Source organism: Hemicordylus capensis, chromosome 4 (genome assembly GCF_027244095.1).
Source record: "Hemicordylus capensis ecotype Gifberg chromosome 4, rHemCap1.1.pri, whole genome shotgun sequence".
NCBI lineage: Eukaryota > Metazoa > Chordata > Lepidosauria > Squamata > Cordylidae > Hemicordylus > Hemicordylus capensis.
The window spans coordinates 195,213,060-195,238,615 of record NC_069660.1 but is presented as its reverse complement, the minus strand read 5'-3'; the positions used below and the strand labels follow the sequence as shown (position 1 = coordinate 195,238,615).

Here is a 25,556-nt window from a genome sequence, read left to right as displayed (position 1 = left end):
CTAACTTAAAGTAACCCCTGCCCAGCTCAGGCCAGCTCAAGGACACGGCCTCACATGATTATCTCTCTCCACTAAATTGTATCTAAAGAAACTTGGTTCTCACCGTTCTTTGCTGAGAAGTTAATAAAACAGGATGTAACCAAATAAGGAGTGATCACCAGATGAACAATGAATCATTCGCATGCGTACTAGATACTTAGTCCACCATTTTACTGCCACGTATACTATGTCAGCATCATTCAGATTGTCTGTATAAATGTAAGATGCACCTATAACCAAATTGTATTCAATGTGGAGCGTGAGCCCCATTGTCTACCTGCTTCTGCAGAGCATTAAACCAAGCCTCTAATTGATTTCCACTGTGTCTGTTTGATTGGCTTAAGGCGGACCCAGGGACGAACTGAATTCACATCAGTCTGAAGCATTTCAGACTGAAGCACATCAGCCCTTACGTGATTTACCTGATGAAATCAATAAGATCAAACAGCAAAAATAATGGCCAGGATCAAAAGAACCATGCAACCAGTATGGCTTGTGAATCTCCTCCTCACAGCAATTGCCTGGTTATGCCACCTAACAAGCTCCCTCCAAACATGGGGTACTTCTCCACTATTGCATGATGTTGCTGTTGGGGAAAGAATATTTGCATGATGGGTTGCTATTGGGGAAAGAAGTCCCGCTGGATACTTGCAAGCCGTTATCTACACTCTAAGGATGATTTCAGTCTAATGGTCTGCTTAGGACCATAGATTTAAATAGGCTCAGGCACTCTATTACAACATATGGGATATATGGGAGTATAGGACAATTGGGGAGGAGAAATGGAAGAGGCAGATTGACTGGACGGAAAAAGCAAACCAGGGAGAGAACTTGTGGGAGTAAGCAAATTAGAGAATGCACTGTGGCTATATTCCACCAAGATAGGTGTTTTTATTTGGTCCACAGTGAAGGAGCATGTGTACTCGTAGGGGATAGAGAGGGTGGAGGCATGAGGGAGGGCTGGTTCAGGAGGAACCTTTGGAGGTCAGCTGCTGTGATAGATAAAGAATAGTCAAGAGGCAGGTCGATTTTGGGGAGTTGGGGAGTTCTTCCAATTATGAGCTTTCCCGGGGTCTTTCTTCAACCTTTCTCAAATGTGTCTCCTTCGCCTTTGACCTCATAAATACCTGTGATCAGAGAACAGTTTTGAGAAAGGGATGTTTGGAGTGTTTGGAAAGGGGTGTCTTGTTTGGTTGGTTAAAGAACAGAAAACGTTGCAAGGGAGAGAAAACTTGTGGAGGAGAGGCAAGGAGGGGTTTTGTCTGCAGGACAGGTAGAAAAGCTTATATTGACATCAGGGCAACCAGACTGCTTCTACTGTTTCAGCTCTTTGAAAGATGGGAGAGAAAAGAGACGGGAAGAGAAGGAACAGACCAGATGTTTCTGAGTAGTGGTTAGCAAGGGGTTATACCTCTGCTTTCTGCATAGCATTCCCTAGGCTTTCCTCACTGGATTCTCTCAAGCTGGCTTGGTTCAAACCGGGGCTGGTTTGGCTCAAGCTTTGACCAGCTAGGCCAGACTGGTTTGACCCTGTACCCATCGAACCGAGCTGGCTCCCACACCTCTACAACAAATTACAATCACAATGTGGAAATATGGGATGTAACTCTGTCCTTAGTCTTTCCACCAAGCAGTTAAACACACATCCACATGTGCGCACACATACACAGATTTAGCATAGTGGTAACACATTTGATATGTATTATTTAAAATGTACTCACCCACAATATAATTATGGGTGGAAATATACACTATTACACTGAACACCATAAAACTCTTGGATAATGCATATGAGGTGGAAGATATATGCCTTGCATTTGCATGACCCTTTTAAATTACTTTTTTTTTTTTTAGTTTGCATGCCAGAGGATCTTAGTGTGACTTTGTCATGGGGTATGCCACATAGATCCTTCCAAAAGTTCTCCCTTGGATGGAGTGTGTGATTTGAAAGTGAGCCCTCTTGAAGCCTCTTGAGTTTGATTCCATTGAAGATAATAGAATTGACTGCATGTCTGTATAAATGGGTGCATCATATACATAGACAGTGTGTTTATGTATTTTACAACAGAACTACAGTTTCCTCTCCATAAAATATTCTTTAAAAGTCTGGATGAGAAATAATGAGGTACTAGTGTTCAAGGAAGGCAGGAGTGAAAGAAGCAGAGTCTTTCTCATTCATTAACACCCAAGGAACATGTAGTGGTGAAATTCTCAAGGACGGCCACAGTTGTTTATGTGTAAGTGAAAGCCAGTGTTAATAATCAACAATTCTGATCAACACCTCCTAGCTGAGAGTGAAACTGACTTATTCTCCTTGTTACTCCGGTCTCAGCTTTTTCCAGAAACTCAGTGGTATAGGTTTTTAATTTGAACAACAACAATAATGAGGAACAAAAGATACTCGATGACTTTATTTCTTACTGATTGTTAGTTTTCCTTTCTTAGTTTTATTTCAGGCATTGTTAAATTCTCTCCATGTGAACTTCTCCTTAGATTTTGAAGCACTGAATGATGTGACTCCATATGTGGAATGGCAGCAATACACTAGTTGAGCCACAATTGTTTCATTGCTGATTTCCACATTTTGCTGGAAGTGTTTTTCCCCTTTACAGTGCACAGCAGTGCATATGCAAATTGCCTAAAACCATGCAAAAAGAATTGAACAGTCCCATCAAAATTGCAGTTATTCTTTTTAGCCTATTTTCTGTAAGGAAAGTAAGCTTATGAAATCAAGCGGCATGTTGTTTGTGTGTCCAATCAATTTTGCAATGCCTGGACCAATATAAACCCAACTGGGTACAGTTGTAGGGACACCTAGGGACAGCTCAACAGTGTAGTTTGTGATGATGTCATCTACCCCAGTTCAAGATGGCAGATGTAAATGTTTGAGGCGTAAGTGGGCTGTTGTAATATTTAATTTATTTTTATGTAAACCACCCAGAGACATAAGTTTTGGGCGGTATGAAAATATGTTAAATAATAAATAACTTGTGAAAAGCCTTACTGATTTGAAGCAAATTAGCTACAGCTGTAGGGACACATAGGAACACCTCAATGGCATAGTTTGTGATGATGTCATCCACTCCAATCAAAGATGGCAAATGCTTGAATGTTTGAGGTGCAAGTGGGCTAACTTGTGTACTGTCTAACTGATTTGAACCAGATTTGGTACAGTTGTAGTGAGTGACACTTAGGGACACCTCAGTAGCATAGTTTGGGATGATGTCATCCACCCCATTCAAGATGACAGATGCATGTATGTTTGAGGTGTAACTGAGCTAACATATGAACCACCTAACCGATTTGCACAAAATGTGCTACAACTGTAGGGACACATAGAGACACGTGAATGGCATAGTTTGTAATGATTTCATGCAACCCAATTCAAGATATCAGATGCATGAAGATTTGAGGTGCAACTGGGAACTGATTTGGACCACATTTGGACAATTGTAGGGAAACCTCAAAGGCATAGTTTGTTATGATGTCATCTACCCCAATCAAGATGGCAGACGCGTGAACATTTGAAGCACAAGTGAGCTAACATATGAACTGCCTAATTGAATTGGGCCAAATTTAGTCCAGTGGTAGTGAAGGGAAAGCAGGCAGATTAGTTCTTACCAGAACTACTTGTTTGCATTTTTGTCTAATCAATACACCCATGGAATTATGTTGATTAACTCATTATTCCATTTTCTGAGCATTTTAATCAATGTTCCTATGCAGCATTGGTAACCTGTAAAGTGTGTGTGTGTGTGTGTGTGTGTGTGTGTGTGTGGTGGGGGGAGACAACTAGGCAGGTGGAAGAACAATGTTTGACCTGAATCACTAAAAGCATATGGACGCAGACTACCATGCATGGTTTACATTCTGCATGCAATCTGATATGTGCAAAAGAATCCTGCACATCCAGCAGCATCTACAGGGATGTGTGCACAGTGATCAAAGTTAGTTCAAGTCCACATGTGCAGATGCAAATAAAAACCTAACCACTGGATTAAAAACATATTTTGAAGAATCCTGGGTTCCTCAGAAGCTGATTGGGGCTCATCTCAATAAGGAAATCAGTATAATGGCAGACCAGAATCTTAAACAGCTTTCCCACTACTGTAAATCTTTCCTACCATTACACAACTGCACACATGTATTCACACTCTTGCTTCAAGAGGGGCAACAGTCAATAGATGCCCTAGAAACAGGGGTAGACAATCCTGACTCTCCAGCTATTGCTGAATTACAATTCCCATAATTCCCAACAACAATTTATTGTGGCTGAGGGTGATGGGAGTTATAGTTCAGCAATAGCTTGAGAGCCAAAGTTGCCTACGCCTGCCCTAGAACATGCCTCTGAATCCTCTGTCATATGCTGAGGTTCTTCAGCAGATGAGCCTATATGGAAAGAGTTCTCTGGAAGGGCTTTCAGTCACCAAGTGATAACCATGCTTGTGTGAAACAGATCAAAATGTAACAATGGTCGGAAATGGTTACGTAGCATTTTGAGCATAGATTTGACAGACAGTCCAGGCCCAGTAGTGTATACGTTTGATCAAGGATGTGCTGATCTAGCATTATTTTGTGGTATAATACTGGAAGATCTAGAACAACCTATATCTAAGTATTGATATCAGAAAAGATACTTTTTATTTTAAGATAGCATTGCCAACTTGTTTTCTAAATCAAGGGACCATTGTTGGCTAGATTGAAATGTTAACTGCAGATAAAATAATATGAATTGAGCTATGGCTCAGACAGAAATTGTAACATGTAGTAGTAAAACCCTATCTATCTATCTATCTATCTATCTATCTATCTATCTATCTATCTATCTAATTCTCTAAAGCGTACCCAGAAGCACCATGGTGATTGGGCAGTGAGGATTTCATATGCAGATGGGGGGAGGAGCCTGTGAGAGCAGAAAAACCATGGTGATTGGGCAGTGGGGATTCCATATACAGATAGGGAAGAGGAGCCTGTGGCATCATGGTAATTGGGCAGTGGGGATTCCATATGCAGATAGGGAGGAGGAGCCTGTGATGGTTAAGGTCAGTTGGAATGCAACTGTTATTGGTCGGAAGATGTTCTTGATTGTAGAGGAGAGGAATAGATATAGATATAGATAGGATAATGGGCAGGGGTCTGAGAAGAGAGGGGTCGTGAGGGAGGAAAGAGCCCCTTCAGGAGAAGGAGGCTGCCACTGTGTGAATTATATGAGGAAACAAGAAGGAAGGGCAAGGGACAGGCCTGAGCCTGTCAACAGCCTGAGGGGAACAAGTGGCTATGGCAGCAGCAAGGAAGGGCCCAGTCAACCACTGCTGCTGTTTGGGGCTACCAAGGCCATTGTCAGAGGCAGGCAGGCAGGCAAGGAACAGGCCTGGGCCTGTCAGTGGCCTGAGGGGAATGAGCGGCCATGATGGTGGCAGCAGTGAGGAAGGGCCCGGTCTACTGCTGCTGCTCCTGTGGGGAGGAGTAGGAGTGGGGCTCAGGTGAGGGCTTGAGAGGTCTATGGGGATAGGGGGCTGCAGCTTGGCCGATAGGTGCTACAACACTCCAGCCATGACCAAGAGGGATGAGGTGGATGGAGTAAAGGGATGGAGGAGTGACCAAGAGGGGTGAGGGGGATGGAAGAAACAGGATCGAGGAGGAGGAGCAGGAGTGCGGCTCAGGTGATAGTGGAGAGCTCTCTAAGAAGAGGGGGGCTGTGGCAGGGGGTGAGGGGAGCAATCAAGTTCTAGTGCACAGATACTCTGCGTGGGTAATAATTATGTCATTAAGGTGACTCAATAGTCACCTTAATGACACCTATTCAGATGACCATGCTGGGTAGATTTACTAGCAGGAGAAATAAGCGGGGTGGCGTGGGGAAGCCCAAGCCCTATGCATCTTCAGTTGGTCAATGAACAGACTGTATGTATATATAAACTATGCACAAGTAGGCTTGTCTGGATGGTTGGGGTCCCTGCAGTTTGCACATGAATAGTGTGAGAGTGTGGCTTATCACTGCAATTCCATTTCCTGCCTCCACAGGTGCATTCAGTCTACACAGATTGGTTCTGTGAAAAGTTCAAATGTACAAAAGAATATATTGTTGTCCAAACTTGAAATCTGTGGAGCAGTGCAAGTCAAATTAAAAACGGTAGCATAGCAGAAATATGATATTAATCAGCTCAGCTGTGAAGTGATTCTTTTCTTTTAAAATGAAAATCGATATATTTAAATATGCTTCCCCAGCTAATGGAAACAGTGATGAATATGTAGTGCATATACATGTAGGAGGTATATTGGATTTTATTATTGGACTATAATTTTTATGGCAATATCTGTCATTGGATGAAAGGAAACACATTCCAGCAATGCATAACTGACATAGCAGATATATTCTGTTCATAATCCTGAAATCAGTTACCCTATGATGTCCCATGGCAGTGCCAGAATAGGTGGCTTGAGGATTGCAGTCTGTTGAGTTTCATACCCAAGCAAATAACCCAAGACGCTCTAGATGTGACTACAAATTGTGATATACTTACTTTTCCAGGAGGAGATAATAGGAAATGGGTCATTCTTTATTATCTCTAAGTTTGTTGCCTGGCATCCTGACTATTAAAGCCTGCACATTAGCACATTAGCAGGGTCTGCAGGGATGCAGTGGGAGCCCTAACACATCTCCCAACATCCCCTTGTGTTCGCACTGTTGTGCAAGAGCACTAATACTTCCAAGTGCTGCTCATGCTTCAGAAGTGCTCTGTAAGAGCAACAATACATTGCCAACCCTTAGCAACATGTTTCCACTGTTGCAGAGCATGGGCAGCACTGGGAAGTATTAGCATTCTTGTACAACAGTGTGAGCACAAGAAGACTGGGGAAATTCTGCTAGGACTCTACTAATGCACATTCTGTTAGTCAGGATGTTAGTCAGAGTGTTTTCATCCTATGTAATCCATGATTAGCAGGGGGCGGGGCGGGTAACTGGCCCTATCCACCCCCAACACAGTACCTCCAGTGACTGTTGCTGGTGTCTATCTTGTGTTTCTTTTTAGATTGTGAGCCCTTTGGGGACAGGGATCCATTTTTATTTGTCTTATTTATCTGTTATTTCTCTGTGTAAACCGCTTTGAGCCATTTTTAGAAGGGCGGTATAGAACTCAAATCAATCAATAAATAATAAAATAAATAAAATGATCATATAATTTTAGAAATGGACCATTTATGGATTTTGGATTTTGAATCCATATGTAAACATTTTAAACAGTTATGTATTTAGCCTGGAGAAGAAAAGACTAAAGGGAGGTATGATAAAGTAAAGTGTGCTTTTGAGTCGGTGTCGACTCCTGGCGACCTCAGAGCCCTGTAGTTATCTTTGATAGAATACAGGAGAGGTTTACCAATGCTTCCTCCCGCGCATTATGAGACGATGCCTTTCAGCATTTTCCTATATCGCTGTTTCCCGATATAGGTGAAGCATGGGAAACATACCAGTGGGGATTCGAACCAGCAAAGCTCTGGCTTGGTAGTCAAGCCATTTCCCTGCTGCGCCATTAGGTGGCTCAGCTAAAGGGAGGTATGATAGCTGTCTTCAAATATCTAAAGAGCTGCCACATAGAAGAAGGGGCAGACTGGTTCTCTGTTACCAAAGAGAACAGGATTCGTACCAATGAGTTGAAGTCAAAAGGAAGGTTCAACACGGGATCAGTCTGCCTCTTGCAGTAGTTGGCTTTTCTTTGCTAGAGGGTTTCAAACAAATGCTGGACATCCACCTGAGATGCTGTAACAGTTTTCTGCACCGAACAGAGGATTGGACTAGAAAATCTCCAAGGTCCCTTTCAACGCTAACATTCTATGATTAATTGATTAACCTGTATCTGTCATATTTCTCCAACTTTATTAAATGATGCATCCACACTAATTAAGAATAGACCTAGAAATGTCCCCGATTTTTAAATAAATGAAATCTAAATTTTAATAAGCATTTTATTAAAAACCGTTTTGCACAATAGCATTTTCGATATTGGTAAAAATGGCATATGCTGACTTTAGGGAAGTGCTGAAAAACAGCAATATATTCTACATCCTCCAACATCCATCACTGACTTTTCACTGTCCCTGAATGCAAACATAATAAAACAAGGCTCTAATATAGCTAAGAAACCCTTTGCCCTTCTTGCTTCCTGTGCTTAAAGACATTTGATGCAATAAACTCATACAAGACATTTATAAGCCAGCAAAGTTTTATGAAGTTAGGCAGATCTAAGAAGATTGCTTAAAACCATCTTGTCTTATCACAGATTCATTTCAAAATGCAAAAGAGAGAATGGAAGAGGGAGTACAAGGGATTGTCTGCTACTATTCTGCTCACACTAGTTCAGATAGACATGAGCAGAAATATATGAAAATAACTTGTTTTTTAAAAATATGACAAAGACTATTAATAAAACAAACTTTCTGTGGTAAAATAAATATTCCATTTTTTTTCCTTACTGGACTTTAGCACATCACCGCATTTGATGTCCATATCAAATAAACTATACTAGCCGACCCGCACATCTGTGCGCAATTTGGGGCTGGCTGTTCCCCCTTCTCTCCTGCCCTACTCTGCCTCCCCCTCCCTCTCCCTCCTGCCCCACTCTCTTGCCCTCCCCTCCCCCACTCTCTTTTGGCTTTCCCCCTTTGCCCCACTCTCTCTTGCTCTCCTCCTGCCCCTCTTTCTTGCCCCCCTGCCCCACTCTCTCTTGTCCTCCCCCCTCCCCCAATCTCTCTTGACCTCCCCCCTCCCCGCACTGAGTACTTTACCTCTGCTAACACAGGCCAGGCCCTCCTTACCGGGCGGTGGGTGGCTGAAAAAGGCCCTGCCGCTGCTGTTCATTCTCCCAGGCGGCAAACAGGGAAGTTCTGCCGCCCATTTCCCTCCTGCCCCGGCCTTCCCATGGGTGCCTTGCCTCCATAGGCACCACCGCCACCAGGCCCGCCGCTGCGCCTCCACGGCTGGGCCCGCCACCACTGCCTCACCTCCACCGGGCTGAGTACCGGCTCCGCAGCCTGCCTCTTGCCTCCGCGGCCGCCACTTGCATGCCAGTGAGTCCCAGCAGTCCGATCTGCCACAGCTATTGGCCTGCACCTCAGCCAATCAGCTGGTTTGCCGGGACGCATCCCCACAGGCACGTCTACGAGAATTAAATATATAGATACTTCACTTAGATTTAATGGTCATGAATGCCTAACTTCATTACAAGTGCCACATGTGACATAGGCAGCAGGGAACTGTGGGATATCGGGACAGTGGGAGGGACCATGGGCCTGGAATATACTCCTGTCTGCTCTCCCTGCTTCACTGTTGCCCATCTCATAGGTCAAAGGCTTGCTGTACAGTCAGTCACATACACAAGGGGAGGTGGGAGAAATTGTAGCTCCTTTCCTCTTCCTTGAAAAGTACTTTTTGGCTTCAGAAATATGTCCCTGAGGGCTGTACAGTCTTTAGGGACATATTTCTAGAAGTCAAAAAGTAGTTTTTGAGGGAGGGGAGAGTACCAGAAATTGCTCACCCATTCTGCACTATCATTTGCATAGCAAGCCTTTGTCTGAGCTCTACTACAGCCTCTCTGTGAGAGTGCAGCCCTTCCTCCACTCTCATAATGCTCAATAAATCTCAGCCAGTATCTGCCTGGATGGGTCACCAGGGAACTCTGCCTAGAAATTCCAAGTAAGAAAGTATGGCTTTTATGCTGGGAGGCAGGCAAGATATAAATGCAATAAGTAAATAAAATGATAGCAAATATGGAGACTCATGGGATAGTAAAATGGCAAAGAAAAGATCCATCATATTTCCAGTAAAAAGCAGAAATGAAGGGATTCCTGGACTCTGCATTAATCTTCTTCTCTTCCACCTTAATTCCCTTCATTCCCATAATTATTTGAACTGGGGCTTTTGGTCAACTAAATATTTCTTCTGCCTACGTTGGCCATGTGTAATCAGTGTTGCTGGCCCAGATATATAGTAGTAGTAGTAGTAGTAGTAGATCAGTCTCTTGCATTCCATTTCCATCACCTTGAAAGTAGCACTTGAAGATGGGTGCAGGTAGCCAACCTCTTTTTCTTCTTCTTCAATTCAATTTTTATTAATTTTAACAATAGTATCCTAACAAACATAATAGACAAAAATGAACTTCCCGCGCACCTCTCTTCGTGAAACATCAACTGTAAGATTTACCCTTGCTATAATAATAATAATAATAATAATTAATAATACAAAACACAAATTTAAACCCTTAAAAAGACAATTAGTTTACCCAACCTGCATTTTTTTTCTAAATTTCAAATCCTGCTGTAAGATCCATAGTGCAGGTAGCCAACCTCAGTGAACACAGCATATCACTAGTATCAGGTTTTACATGATACTTTGAGCTCATGGCAGTCCTTAGGCTAACCAAAAATTCAACAATCATAGACTGAATTGTGCATGTGAATAACAACTGATTCTCCAACTAGTTCACTCTACATTTCACAGATGAAAATACAGGCACTGCTGTGCATGAGTGAGTGTGGTAGAGGGTGGAGTTCAGCAGCCCAGTGCCATAGGCTGAATTAAGATGTAACAGGTAATCGGAGATTCCTTCATCTCCAGTTTCCTCACCCACACACCCAAATTCAGGAAAATTGAGTCTGGGGTGGAAGAGACCATATGTTTCCCTCCCCAAATTCCAGTCTATACCTTTGGTTCAGTTTCACCACTGCAAACGCCGTTTCTTCAGCACTAGCATTACATCTGACACCATTTCTGCGGAATTTCAGTGTAATATCATTTCAGTGTTACATCTGAATGCTGGCACCACAGTTTCTGCCCCACAGAACCAGAGTTGAGGAAGGAAGCTTTTCCCTCACACTGGCCTGACTGGCTATGCGGGCTGTCAAGAAGGAAGCCCACACAGCTGGCTCCCCGACCTCTCAGTCTTGCTGACTGCAGAGGGATAGCTCTCCTGAAGGTCCAAATGCACTCTGGAGAGTAGGGGGAGGGGAACATGGAACCCTCCGCCTACATCTGAAGGCAGCCATAGCCTAGTGGACAATGGCAGGACGTATGAAGTTCAGACTCAAAGATGCGTAAGTACTGGGAATTTAATTCAAGCAATGGCTCCAGATGAACCTACATGTGTAAAACAGTTCTTTACACACACACACACACACACACACACACACACACAATGGGAGAGGAAGGACTAAACCTCTCCTTTTCTGGATTTTCAGTGATTGGCTGATGTGCTCACAACTTCCACGTCTTTCCAGTGTCATGATACAAGCAGACCGAAGAAGAATGGGCTTCATTTCACAAAAACTAATTTACTATTTAAAAAAAAGTAACAAAAACTAGTAACAAAAACTAGTTACTATAGTAGAAGCAACCCTTCTACTGGTTTCCAGAAACTTACTACCTGCACTTCATATTGTTCAAGAAGATATTTGATGTTTGACCTGAGATGCCAGATACCACCTTCATTTACTCCACAGCACATACTGTTCCCCCAGGGAATTTCCTGGCTGCACCAATTCTGCTCCTTGCCTCTAGGTTGGTGGTGGCAAGCGCGCTGCTGTCCCTGGTAGTAGAAACAGACATGCAGAAGAGCAAGGAAGCACAAGAGGCAGAGAGAAGGGATTCTGCCCATAGAGATGGGTTACAGTTGTGCCAACCACAGAGTTGGGCATGCGAGCATGGTGCCAGCAGTTCTGTAGTGGTGCTGCTCACAGCAGAGGTGAGCAAGTGTGGTAGATGGCTGCAGAACTTCTGTTCTACCAGATTTGGCACCACAAGCAACTCACTTCATCCTGCTGTATGGTAGGACTGACCCTGTGCTTAGTACAAAAACTCTTTTAGGGCTGTGGCCGCCTCAGCAGGCCTTCACTAAAACAACTCACTACTACCAGGTAGAGTTATTTGACTCGTTCTACCACCCAGTCATTGGAGCCTCTGACCCTCAGCTTTACAAAAATGTAGAGTGGTCACACAATTTAGGCAAGTAGGTGTAAACTGGGGGAAATGGACAGACACTACTGAGGCGCTTCAAAAAACCAAGAAAAAGTTTACTTGGTTCAAAATCTTCTTAGTTCTAAAACAGTGCAGTAATGTCAAGTAAAAATAGAAAAATGCTCAGTTGAGCAGAAGTACAAGAAAAGCATTGAAATAACCAAGTCCAATGGTCTATGCAAACTAGGCCTAGCAACAGTCTCAAAGGAGTGTAAAGGATAGTTTCTCCCAAAGCTTCCCTCTTTCCCCGGCAATAGGCCTCACTCCCTCACTGCTACAACCTATCAGTTTCTGTCTCTCCTATGCTGCAGTGATTCCAGCTCTCTGCCTCTGTCAGCTTTCTCCTGCAGTATGCTTGTCTCTTCACCAGGGACGTAGAAAGCTGCCAGTAGCTATGGTGCAGCCCACTTCCACCCCCTATTTTGTTTTTGTCGGGCCTTCCTGCAGGCCACAGGCGGCCCTGAGTACTCACCCAGTCAGGGGGCCAAGAAGACGGAGGCAATACATCCTCCAGGCAAAGTCAGCTGGGACCCTACACAGTTGCCAGAGAGAGCCAGGACACACAGGAACCCAGAGACTGTGGATGGGCCAGCATAGCCCAACAGGTTGCTTCCTGGTGGCAAAGAGGAGAAGGCAGGCCTCAACAGCTGGCAAGACAGGCAACAGCTGAAGGAGGGAGGATGCGGGCAGCTACACTGGAGAGGGCAGAGTCAGGAGAGGGTGGTTGGGATTGCCCTGATTGCAGGGCTTTATCTAAGGCTTGGATGGCCAGGGATGAGGAGGTCTGGAGAGATGGGAGTGATTTGGACCTAGAGTCTCCCGGTGAGGAGCAGTCTTACCACTCTCCCTGACAGCTGGTAGAGGAATAGGGTGACAATCAACCCTCTTACCAGTACTTCTGAAGCCACTAGGGATGTGCACGAACCTGTTTGGAGGCCCTTTTACAGGCCTCCGAACAGGTTCAAACACAGGGGGTTTCAAAGTTCAAAGCCAGGGGGAGTGTAAGGGTTGGAGAGGGTGGACCTACCCCTCCCCCCACCCCCCCCCACTGGCGCTTGGTGTCCATAAAAGCCTTCAGGGTGGCAGTGTACCTCCCTGCCGCCCCTTCCCCCCAATTTGGCCAGAAGTGGCTGGAAGTACTGGGTGCATGTGTGCACGCTCCCCTGCCCTTAAAACGTCACCCTCCACCCCCTCGAGCCACCCCCGCCCGGTTCTGTGCACATCCCTAGGAGCCACTTCCACAGCCTATGAACAGGATCAGAGGAAGGGAGGCAGTTGGATACTGTGATTCAAAGCCAGTGTGTGACAGTTTTACATTGGCACATGCTGGTGTGCATGTGCCCTAACCACACACCCCACATCTGACGTTGGAAAGTTTTCAAGCCTGTCTGGGATAAGCATGTGCACGGTCCAGACTAAGTGCCGCATGCGTGCAGCACTTAGAAGGTCTTGCAGGAGACGACGGGGGCAGGGGCAGCAGCGAAGAACGCTGCCGCCCCCACTAAATACGACAGTGCCGGAGGGGGAAGAGTGGCGGGAGGGGTAAGTTCTACCCCCCCGCCCCTGAAGGGAGACCCCCCCTCGGTGCCGGTCCGGACCGGTCCGGACCGTGCACATCCGTAGTCTGGGATCACCTCCCTCTGCCTTGCGAGGCAGAAAGAGGCTGGAAACCCAGTACTGGCTGAAATGCCTCATGAGAGGGGCTGAATGGCCCCATTTCCATGTCTGGCCATGCTCCCTGCATCAACAACAGACACAGGGGGCATATCCAGGCTTGAAAATGAGGCTGCTTATCCCCATTACGAAGGCACTTCAACTAGCGCTGGGTTTCCAGCCTGGCTGGGATTGCCTTTCTCTGCCTCACGAGTGAGGTCTAGCTGAAGGGCCCTGTTTTCAAGTCTGGTCCCCCCCCCCCACCCTGCATCTGACATTGACACAGGGAGTGTGGCCAGACACATGGCCATGGAGCCCCTTTAGCAAGCTGCTTCAATCGGCACTCGGTTTCTGGCCTGGCTGGGAGTGACTCTCTCTGCCTTGCAAGGCCAAAAGAGGTGAGCCCAGGCAGGCTGGAAAACCCAGCTCTGGCAGAAGAACCTCAGTAATGGGGCTGAGCAGCCCCATTTTCAAGCCTGATCACTCCCTCTTCATCAACATGAAAGTTTTGGGCGGTATACAAATATGTCAAATAAATAAATAATAAAATAAACATCCGATTGGCGGGGGGCATGGCTGGGCACTGCTGCATGGCCCCAAGGTAAATGGTGGCCCATTTTATTTGAGCACGGGCACGCAATGGTGGCTCCATGCCTGTTCTTTGCAACTGTTCTGGCTCTGCTCCAATCTCTGAGATTCTCACTCTGACTCTTACTCCTCTTTCAGTCTTACTCCTACTGACTTCTCTGTTGCAGCAAAGCCTCCTTTTATTCACTCCTTCCCTCCAGTTTTTCCAAACAAACCAATCAAAACAAACTCAGGTTCCCTCAATTTAAAATATATATATAGCCAATCAATTCAAACATCCCTTTCCCTCCAGAATTAAAGAGTATACTGTAACTCTTTCCCCTCTTAAACCAAACTGTAAAGTAGAAGCTGTGAACTTTTGAACCCTGCACAGAACAAAGGAAGTAAGCAATTACATATACAATACAAAAATATGTAAAACACTAAGAGGACGTTCAGGCCTCATTCTTTCACAAGGGCTAATTGGAATTATTTGTGAACAGTAATCCTGTTTGCAAGATTTATGTGCCCATGTTTCCTGGGAGTGATCCAGACATGGCTTCATGACGCAGGGTATCTGAAGAGTGAATGTGCTTCGCAGCAGATTCTCACCTATTTAATTTGGGGGACTAAATGGACCGTTCACATAGAGTCGGCTCCTTTCTGCAATCCCTGTACATCTTATTTCTGTGTACATTCCCACAGCTTGCTCTGGTTTTTCTCTACACCAAATCACATCCCAGAGCAGGAGGCAAGAGACCTGTTGTTGTTGTTGTTGTTGTTGTTAGTTTGACAGTTAGTTGCGGAAGACTGGTGAGACAAGTTGCCAAGCAGCCGGATCAAACAACAGAATGCTTAACTGGAACCTGCTGAATCTGATCCAAATCTTTGCTGATTTTTATAATGAACTTGCCTTTGTGACTGCCTTTATCACCTCATGTTCCCACCCCAGACCATTTAAGAGGCCATGGAAGTTTAAAGTAGAAACCATTGCTTTCACTCTGTGATGTAGAAAAATGCAGCCTCTTGGAATTAGCTCAGAAACAAAAGGGCTCAGGTTACATCAAACATGTAGCCTCCATTGTTAAGCTTCCAGGCATCCTCCAACAACATCTGCATATGTAAACCCTATGTTCCTATGATGACCAGGCTTCAATAAGATGAAGCCACAGACTCATATAGGAATTAAAAGTAGCCAAAAGACTGGAGTAGCACTCACAAGGATCTTGTACATGTTAAAAGCATAGAAAGACCTACATTTTGCATTTCCATTCGTGTTTGCGTTTAACTCTGGAATTATTCCCTCCCCCTCCCCTTCTGGACTCCCTCTACAGAATTTCACCATTCTGCAACAACCCCTTCCCCCGCCCCCAGCAATTGCAATTGCAAATAGCTCAAAGAGTAGACCATACCGAACACAGCTGTCAAACTCCTCTTCATTTAGCCTTGTGAAAGTGTGAGTTTTGAAAAAAAAGCCAAATTACTGGCAATGGCCCCTCCACACATGATGGGAGAAGCAGCAGGGCATACCAGAAAGTTCGGGTTAAATTAAAAAAAGCTGCCGCAAATAAAAGGATTTTTTTTTTAACCTTGGACATAATTAGGGCCAAGCTAGGATGTGCAGCACTAATTTGAGGGGAAGCAGAATTGGGTGTGTACTGATCCCTGATAGCCTGCAGGGACTTCAGCGTAAATCCAGCCGATATGTGGACTTGCACCCTCCATTCCAGAGGAGATGTAAACTAAAAGCCATGTGTGTAAAAGTCCCTAGCTTTTTTCAAGGAAACATGACTACAGAACTCACACATGTAGATCCAATATATGTCTGGAATCTAGTTACACTAGGGCTGCACAACTTTTGCCCTCCTGATTGTTTGGGACTACAACTCCCATCATCCCTAGTCACTGTGGTTAATAGTCAGGGATTATGGGAGTTGTAGTCCAACATCTACAGGAAGCACAGATTTGTGCATCACTGATTTACCAACCAAACACTAAAGTGGGAGCAGGATTTGCCACCACAAATTTCTCCCCATGTGAATCCAGTGTACCCAGAATAGTTGCACAAATGGGACTCTTTGCCATTCATCAGCTCTTTTAGCTCTATCTTCCTGCACATTAGAGAATATACTATGTGACCTTACTATTGACCCAGATCATTAAGAAGATACATTGTGATACTAAAAGAAAGAAAGAATTGCACCTAATTATTTTATATGGGTAATGCCTTGATAAAGGGCTTAAGAATTTGATCCAATTTGAAATGAAAATTGTGAATGCTATTTATATTACATATGCCAGGACAAAGAAGTGTTTTTAAATATTTTAAGAAGAATGAGCATGATGAAACACTGTGTATATGAACATGTTGACATCTCCGAAAGAATTCTTCTGAGATGTGATTTCCCCCTCCCAGTAATGGACTGTAAGTATGAATTCATTATACATATTCAAATACACTTCATAAAAGCTGGTGATAACTAATTAGGTCTTTAAAACTCTATTGTGAATAGGAAGTGGTTGGAAGACCATTCCCTCACTAGGTGTTCTAGCCACCGATCATCTGGGTTGCCCTCTTCTGCACCTTTTCCAGTTCTGCAATGTCCTTCTTAAGGTACAGTGGCCAAAATTTCACATTGTGCTCCAAATGTGGGCACACCATAGATTTGTATAAGGGCATTATAATATTAGCATTTGTGTTTTCAACCCCCTTCCTAAAATAATCCAAACTCTGAATTGAGGTTAGGTCAGGAGTGGATTGGGCCCGATTGTTGCTGTTTATCAGGGCCTAGGAACCTCAGGCCCTACCACAAGAGTTCCTGGGAGCAGTACTAGCACCACACACAAACATGAGGGTGGCACAAAAGGGGCAAAGTGCATTAATGGATGAGTGAGTTCTGTTCCACATATTAGATTTCTGAAACAGAAATGGGGGAGACCTTCTTTTCTGAGAAGGTGATTGTCCCTGGAGCTACCCTTGCCTGGGAGTTTTTTTCTGCTACCCCTGCCCTCTTCCCCAAATTTAGCAAGGCAAGGGCTTGTCTTCATGCTCACTTGGCATAGATTAGCAAGCCTGAAGTTATCATGGAGGATTTTTCATGAATCTAGTAAACAACTGCAGGATGGTTCACATAGTGGACTGCTTGTCCATGCAAGGAGTCCAGAATTATTCCTCTAGTGCTCATTCATATGAACAAATGAAGTGTGTGAACCAAGTAATCCCTGTTATGATCCCTGTTTATGACAGTAAAATTTCATTAGCACTGAGAGTAAAGGGTATTTTGGAGGCTATTTTAATTTCACCCAGACCAATGAAGATATGAGACTCATGAAATGGAATTAAATATGGGCCACAATTTTATTGATCAAACAGAAAGAAGGAAGGGAGGATAGGCGCTCCACCCCCCACAGTGCGGAAGTTCACTATTCACTTATCCCAGTGAATTCCACTACAGAGAACGGGCGATACACCTTGGCTCCGGCCAGCATCATCCCTGTGGTTAATGCTGACATCTTAGCCAACCTGTATCAAAGCAGCCTGCCTGGAGCTCACCCTCTTCAAGCCATGAGGTCCTTTAAAGAGGGTGAAACCCTGGCAGGAAGGAGTAACTCCAGGGCCAGTGCTCCTTGAGCCATGAAGCTCTAAGGACTACCAAGGACTCCTCCTGATGCCAAACACTTTGCTTTAAGGTGCTCACCAGAAAATGTACTGCCCATATTTACCGCACTGTGCCTGCCACTGGGAGGGCCAGCCTAGCTTAGCACTTCCACTACCCACAAACCATCCAAAAACCCAGCCAATCCTCCCTGCAAGTCTCCTATAAAAATATAGCACCCAACAGGTGACAAATGCACCCCATCCCCTCGAAACAACTCGGGACGGAAAAAACATATGCCAGGGTGCACTATAAATGTACACCCAATTGAAGAAACAAAAGCACCCAGAGCCTGATTAATCTTCCTACAAGCCTTGTCCACCTTGCTGGGCTTCAAGGCCCCTTGCCAGATCCTATGCTGCAACAAATCAGACCACAGCACCCTCACACCTGGGATCCAGGACCTAATAGGTCATTCAGCCCATTTGTGCATGGCTACTACGATGGGAAAAAACTCTAAAAAGGTAAGGTCTTTGGTGATTCCCAGGGCTTTCCAGTCAGCGGGCCAGGAGGCCATGCACCAGCGCTCCCTAAAAGAAACCCCAAAGCCATGTCCCCGGCTGCACCTGAGTGCACCTGCAACTCTGCCTCTAAGCGCTGTTCTGCCCTCCAAAAGGAAACACCATTAAAGGTATCAAGGAAGGATGCCCAAACTTGTAAGTCTGTCCTCATGTGTGCTAAGAACCGCACCCTGTGGTGAGGCTCGCACAGGCCAGACAATGCATCACACAGGCGCCTAAGGCAGGCCCTGCCTGGTGCTACCACTTTGCAAGAAAAGTTCAGGTGGCCCAAGAGGACCTGTAGCTGGCAAAGGGTGAGTTTCTTGGCCCTCAGACTCTGGTCAAGCAACTCTCTCATGGTCACCAGCTTTCCCCCCAACAGCCGGAAGCAGCCGACCATGGTGTCTAATTCAATCTCCAGGAACACAAGCCTACAAGTTGGGCCTTCCTGTCTTGTCTCCGGCCAATGGGACTCCCAACTCCGCACAAATGCTGGTAAACATGTGCAGTAAGTGTGCAAACTCACTGGACCCCCGAGGGCCAACAAAAGTCATCTAGGGAATGTGCGGTAGATCGAGCACCAGTCTGCTTCCGCAAACGCCATTCTAAAAAAGAACTGAAGGTCTCGAAGGCAGCACATGAAACTGAACAACCCATGGGGAGGGCCCTATTAACATAGAAAAGGCCCTGAAAGGAGAATACCAAAAGGTTTAAGTTCTCGGGATGGACAGGCAGGAGCATAAAGGCCGACTCCACTTCACATTTAGCCATAAGGGCACTGAGGCCACAGACCTGCACAATGTGCACTGCGTCAGTGAACAATGTATAATGAATAGAGCAAAGCTCAGCCAGAGTGGCGTTGTTTACTGAAGAGCCCCTGCGGAAGGAGAGATGATGAATAAGCCTAAATTCCCTTGGACGCTTCTTCAGTACTACGCCCAAAGGAGAAATGCACAGATTCGGAAGAGTCGGGGCCTCTAAGGGCCCTAACACCCTGCCAAGAGATACCTCCTTCTGGATTTTCCTAAGAACAACCTGCTCCATGACCCTGACAGATCTCAAGTTCTCCGAATTAACATGAACCCTCGATAGCAGAGGTGGAATGTGAAAACCATAACTAAAACCCTCAAGCAGGTACTCAGCTCTTTCTCGCAGGGGGTATTCTCGCAACCATTCCTGCAAGACACTCAGTTTAATGGGACTAGGTCGCTTTTCTCGAAGCTGCTGGTGCAGATCTACCAGGGGCTTTCCTACCAGCCCTGGGGTCCCTGTTTCCACTCCTAAACCCCCGCACCCTAGGGCAATTTGTACCGGGGTGTATGGCCCCACAGAAGCCACAGTCATGGTGATATCTATAGGGGGACCACGTGCGCCACCCACCATTACTGAATTCCAAACACACAAGCTGGGGTTGAACCAGCTGATGGGCAGCTCCAAAGGAGGAAGAGGCCACTGGTGCAGAGGCTCTGGATATAAGTGCCTGCTGTCCGCCTGCTCACCTTGTATGGGCTGAGAAGTCACCATGATCTGAAGCCAGAGCTCCTGGTGCTGCCTATCCCAGGCGATGGCAGGTTCCAGGGCAGCCCTCATCCTCAATGATTGATCATAACGAAGCCAGGCATTGCCCGTGAAGTCCCTATAGGCGCAGTGGATGATATTGAAATATTTGACCAATGAAGGCCTGCGAGCAGGCTGCACCTGCATAATCAACCCCATGAAAACCGTATAGGCAGACAGCCAGTTATCCCAGTTCCTGTCGATGGGCTTTTTCTTGCTCTTCTCTTGATCTCTAGCCTGTTCCCCATGACAGCTTCTGGCTCATGTTCCTTGGTGGCAGGGAGCAAATGATCACCAAGCAGCAAAGAAACTCCCCCTGGTGGGTAATTCTCAGTGCCCAAAACTGGCGATATTGCCCCAAGGTTGGAGCCCGCTGCACCAGACCAATCCCCTTGCGATGAAAGGCCACTACCTTGCCACACTTGGGCCCTGGCCAACCCAGCCCATGGGTTGCTTGGGAGACCCCACTGCCCCCCTTTCCATCCAAACCCAGGGGGATATTGTGAGGATGATGGGTAAATGCCATAGGGCCTCAGGGGCCAAGGCCAAAGATTGGAATTTACCTCACCTGAACCCAGGTCCACAGGCATTCCGGTATCAGGAGCTGGGGCTGGAGTAGGGTTCGCCTTCTGGTTGGTCAGATTCACTGGTTCTGAAGTGGGATTCGGCATGGGTACGAGCACCATGCGGGTGTCTTCAAGCTTTGCTAGGCAGTCAGAGAGAGACTGAATTAGTTTAGCCCTTTTATTTGCTCTGGACTCCCACCAAGGGCAAGAAGGAACACCAGAAGGACCGCCTCCTCTTTTATCAGGTTGGGGTTTCTTTTTTGCTTCTTCAAGTGCTTCCAAATGTGTGATGAGAGCCCGCACTGTAGCCATATCTGGCTCATCATCATCAGAGGAAGTCGGGGTGGTTGTGGCCTGCGAGACCTGATGGGCCTACCCCAAGTCTTACCATAAGCTTTCTTAGGAGGCATTATGCAAAGACTTGGTTATCTGAGTGGTATACAAATGTGCTAACAACAACAATAATAATAATATACTAAAAAACAAAACAAAACCCCACCACCTACTAAGGATGACCAGGAATCAACTTAAATTGGCTAACCTGTACAGCCAAACAACACCCCCAAGTCTGTTCAAAAAAAGCCCCCTCACCCTTAATAGCAAGCAGCAGAGAGGCAGCTTACAAGCCAACCCTATTGATGCCCCCTGGTACCCTCCAGGCCCGATGTAATGGTAAAAGGGGAAGGGCAAGGGGAACCAAGTGCCCAGGAAAGTGCCCAGCTGGGCCAGAGAACCAACCCCGCACCCTGGATTGCCAGGCTGCGCCTGAAGGCTGCCTCCCACACCACTCTCAGGGGCCTTAACGCCCCAAATGTCCAAATGCCCAATAGCCCGACAAATGTGAATCTGTTGGACCACTGTGATGGTCCTCTGTCTCCGCCACTAATTGCTTGTACAAACTGGACAACACTCTCCAGCCTCTAGACCCTCGGTTTGGTAAGTGTACCTTACTTCAAACCAAGAGTTTGTCCGGAGGTTGAGGGGAGGAATTGGAACCGTGGTTGGGTACTGCAACCATGGTTCCGTTAATTTGCATGTCGTTCTGGGCCAACCTGAGGTGGTTTACCTCATGTTCCATGTGGTGTCTGAATTTGGCCAAGGTTACTAAGGTTCACAACTTGTGACCCATCAAGTCAAACCGAGCCAAACAGTCTTCCAAGTGTTTGACCCTGCCTCCTGCTAGGCAGTCAAATTATCAGGCCTCTGAAGGGCCACCATACTTGGCTGGTAGCTGTTTGGCTCATTGAGTCACAAATTGTGGAAGCCTGGGGTAGTCTGATTAATCTGGTTGAAGTATGTGGTATAGACTTTGCTAGCTGAATTAATGAACAATAAATGACTCTGGAATCTTCAGAGTTGTTGGGCATGGATCTTTGATGCCATCTACCTCTTTCATACCCTGTGTAGAAATTTTTATTGAATGCTTCCTTTACTCCCACCCCACCCTACCCCTCATTGCAGAATTGATCCGTTATGGCAAGCTCTCATGTCTAAATGAGACAATCCGTGCAGCCTAGAACACTGCAAAGAAATGGAATCTCATTGATCAGCTGGCTGGGAGATTTAGAGTAAGGGCAGTGTAGGCAGTGGGCAGCCTTCCACTAGACATACAAGAGAATTAATCATTAGTGAGATGCACTTAGCTACTTCTGTACTGGGAAACTGCCAGAGTCTCTGCTTGCCACTGATGTGAGACTTTCTTTCTTTCTTTCTTTCTTTCTTTCTTTCTTTCTTTCTTTCTTTCTTTCTTTCTTTCTTTCTTTCTTTCTAATAAAGCAGTATGTAAAACAGTATTCATAGTTTAATGTCTTGGAAAACCAGTTGCTCTATTTAAATTGATGGCTCCCCATTACAAAAGCTGTTTACTCCCTGCAAAAGAGGTGATTAAATTGGGATGATTTGTATTCATAGCAGTAACTGGTGGAAGAGAGATGGAGAAAGCAAAAGTCCACTCCATTGCTATACACTTATTCACTTGGGAATAACAACAACAATGAAAGCTTGGGAAATGGTTTATCTGCATCTTATTTGAAGTTACAAATGGATACAGCTGAACACTCAGTGATTTCAGCAGCAATTTGAAATCTGGTACTTAAGGGCCATCCTTCCTTAAATCCTGTTGACCTTTTATATCTTCTCGTTATCTGGCATTTGGGATGAGATGGGCAGTTGGTGGGGTGGGTGGGGGGAATCAATGGCATATATCTCCTTTGGTATTTCATTGGATCTAGAAATATAAAGAATGATTTATTTATTGCTGCTTATGCTTCTCTGCTGGAAGTCTTGCTTATATGTGTTTGTCAGGATGTCGTTATTCATGAAACTCATGATAAAAATATTAAAGAATGAACACAAGGGGCAGCATCCAAACAGGCTCCTTGTGTTAACATATTTTGTGCATGCAACAATATTTTTTGCCAGCCCCCACTTTCTTCTCCTACCTCTGATTATGCAACCCCCAACCCTCAGAGGGATGTTTTCAGGGACATCAGGGGCAGCAGAGGGATGAAGGTATTGGCAAAAATGGTTGCATGTTCAAAATATAATGTGAGGACAATGCTAGTCTGGATGCTGCCCAGGGTTTTTGTTTTGCCTTTGTCAGAAACCCTGCTCAGCCATTTAGTAAAGCATAGATACAGCATCCAAGGGAGCATGCTGGAAAGCCCCACCTACACTGATGGTCTCTATAGGTTCACCTCTCTGCTGAGCCACAAATACAGTTTGAAAAATGCACTCTATTCAAGATCCTCCCTGTGACAAGGAACACTGGTAACTCAGGATTCCTTCAAACAAATAATGTGATTGTGAGAGCATGGGGGTAGGACTATGCAGCACGTTAGCCTAGGGGCTTCCTGGTGTGCTCCTGTGGGTGCTGTTCATGTTTTGCCAGATGCCTGAACATGGCTCTGTTGTGATTTAGGATATCGGTATAGATTGAAATTCTCATTTCTTCTGTACAAAATAGCAGTTTACTTTAATATCAACATATAGCCATATACTCTTAAGAGTGCCTTCCTTCTGCAACTGTTGTTATCTAGAAGAGGCCACACAGAGGCCTATTACGCAGGCGCAGCTGCCTCCAAAATGGACACCGCGCCGAGGGGAAAGGCCAAAAACCGGCCGAAGAGCAGCAGAACGGCCGATTTCTGAAATAAGGGAGGCCGGTGGGGGGAGGGGGAATCTCCATGGACACCCACCACCACCACCACCACCACCTCGGACAACTCCCCTGGGGGGGGGAAATATAAAAAATATTTTTTATTTTATTTTATGTTATTTTATTTTATTTTTAAAAACTCGTGAACCCGGGGGCGGGGGGTTTGTTCAGAGGTTGGACTGAACAGGCAGTGGTTTGGGCAGCTCAGTTGTTCACCAACAAATATCACACATGCCAGGGGAGTGATACCAAAGTTTGGGTGAAAGATGACCCCTGGAATCCTTTAGTGGTGCTGCTCTTTTTTTTTGTACAGGTTTGTAGGGGAAGGTGTGCCAGCCCCTTACCCTGGGTGCAAGCATGCAGTTTCTGGCATTACTCATGAGAAGAACTGTCTATCTGGATAATTATTCGATCCAATTACATATGAGATTTTTCCTGGTCAAAGAGGATGGATAGTACTCTAGAGTGCACCTCTCTATCAGAGTGAGAGGCTATGGAGACAAGCATGCAGGCCAGAGGACTGTTGTCGCCCAGCCCGGTTGCTAGATCCCTACAAATCTTGGGGAAGGGTTCTCCAATAACACCGTTCCTGGTCCCAGCAGCTACCAGACAGCAGGAGTCAAACTGCTCCCTCTGGAAGTCTGGTCACCCATAGCACATATGCACATTTTTCTTTACCCAGCATGGCCACTCGGCTTGTCAGGGATCACTCAAAACAGTGGCTCCACTCACCCAGGGTTCCCTGCAGCAGCCGATCTATATACGCCTCAACAACGGTTCCACACAGAAAGTTTGAATGTGGACAGGGAGCCATCCCTGTTGTTACCCAACTCTGCCCATCTCAGACCTGCCAGGACACCTGAAGCAGGCTGGACTCCCTGTGAGTCTGGAAGGTTTAAGTGGAGAGGGGAATGAGTGGCATACAAGTTCTATTATTAACCAGAGATACTGGGAGCCCCAATCAGCAGGGCCTTCTATAGTTGGATGGGCTATTTCTTGACAGCACAGTCCGACAGAGACCCAAAGCTAATGGAGCCTCTGGTCCTCCCCAGTGGACTGGCCCACTCATGAAAGGTCTAATCCCTGGTCAGCCAGCAGACAGGAGGGCAGGAGAGTGTTGGGGCTTCATGGACTGCATGGACTGGCTCTACCATTGGAAGAACATCCTTTGTCATAGTGAACTAAACCCTAGGAACCTTTGCCCACACTTATATACATATCCCCTCCTAGGAAATCATCACAATCGCTTCCCAGAGTAACAGAAAACTGGTGCATCCCCCAATATCAGTAGTTCTGCTTGTGCTAGACTATATGGGTGCCAGGCCCTGGCAAGAGCTGTGGTGCAAGTGGCTTAATGGAAAGGTTTAACTGCCCTTCCCCTCCTGGGGGCAGCCAACCAATGCCAAAAAGCATGGTTGATCATGTTCTATCATGCCCCCTTGAAAATTGTGGCCAGTGGTTGCAGCCCTACTGATGTCCTGAAGCCTTGTCTGCGTTCTGGCGCTGCAAGTTCTATGGAACTTGATGGGATGTGGCTTTGGTGGACCAGGAGTAGTGAGGGGCTCCTCTTCCCTGAAACTGGATGTTGCCGAGCTGCGGCTTGTTGATTGTCTGCGGGACGATTCCCGGTGTCAGTAATTAACCTCAGGTTCTCCCATGTCTGAAAGGGCCCATAGTTTATGCTGCTTACTGTAAACCACAGTTAACACAAGCTTAGGGAAAGGAGTGGGAATTCATGTGGGTGAGGAAGAATCAGCTCAACATGACATCTGGACTAGACCAATGTGTCACAAGACTAGCTTGTCCAGAATTTGTACATGAGGAAACACTATTGATATGATCCAGTTAAATATT

General features: G+C 45.8%; 1 protein-coding gene and 1 long non-coding RNA gene across 9 annotated transcripts in view; one reads left to right on the top strand and one right to left on the bottom strand.

Moving 5' to 3' along the window:
• LOC128322282 (cadherin-10) overlaps positions 1-25,556 on the top strand; it is a 250,048-nt gene that overhangs the window by 103,090 nt on the left and 121,402 nt on the right. The window lies entirely within an intron of this gene.
• Positions 7,999-15,047, bottom strand: LOC128322283 (uncharacterized). The gene is made up of 5 exons (XR_008305646.1): positions 14,879-15,047; positions 12,519-12,659; positions 10,076-10,165; positions 9,040-9,194; positions 7,999-8,136 (listed from the first exon to the last, which is right to left on the bottom strand). It is a non-coding gene; the product is annotated as an uncharacterized LOC128322283 (long non-coding RNA).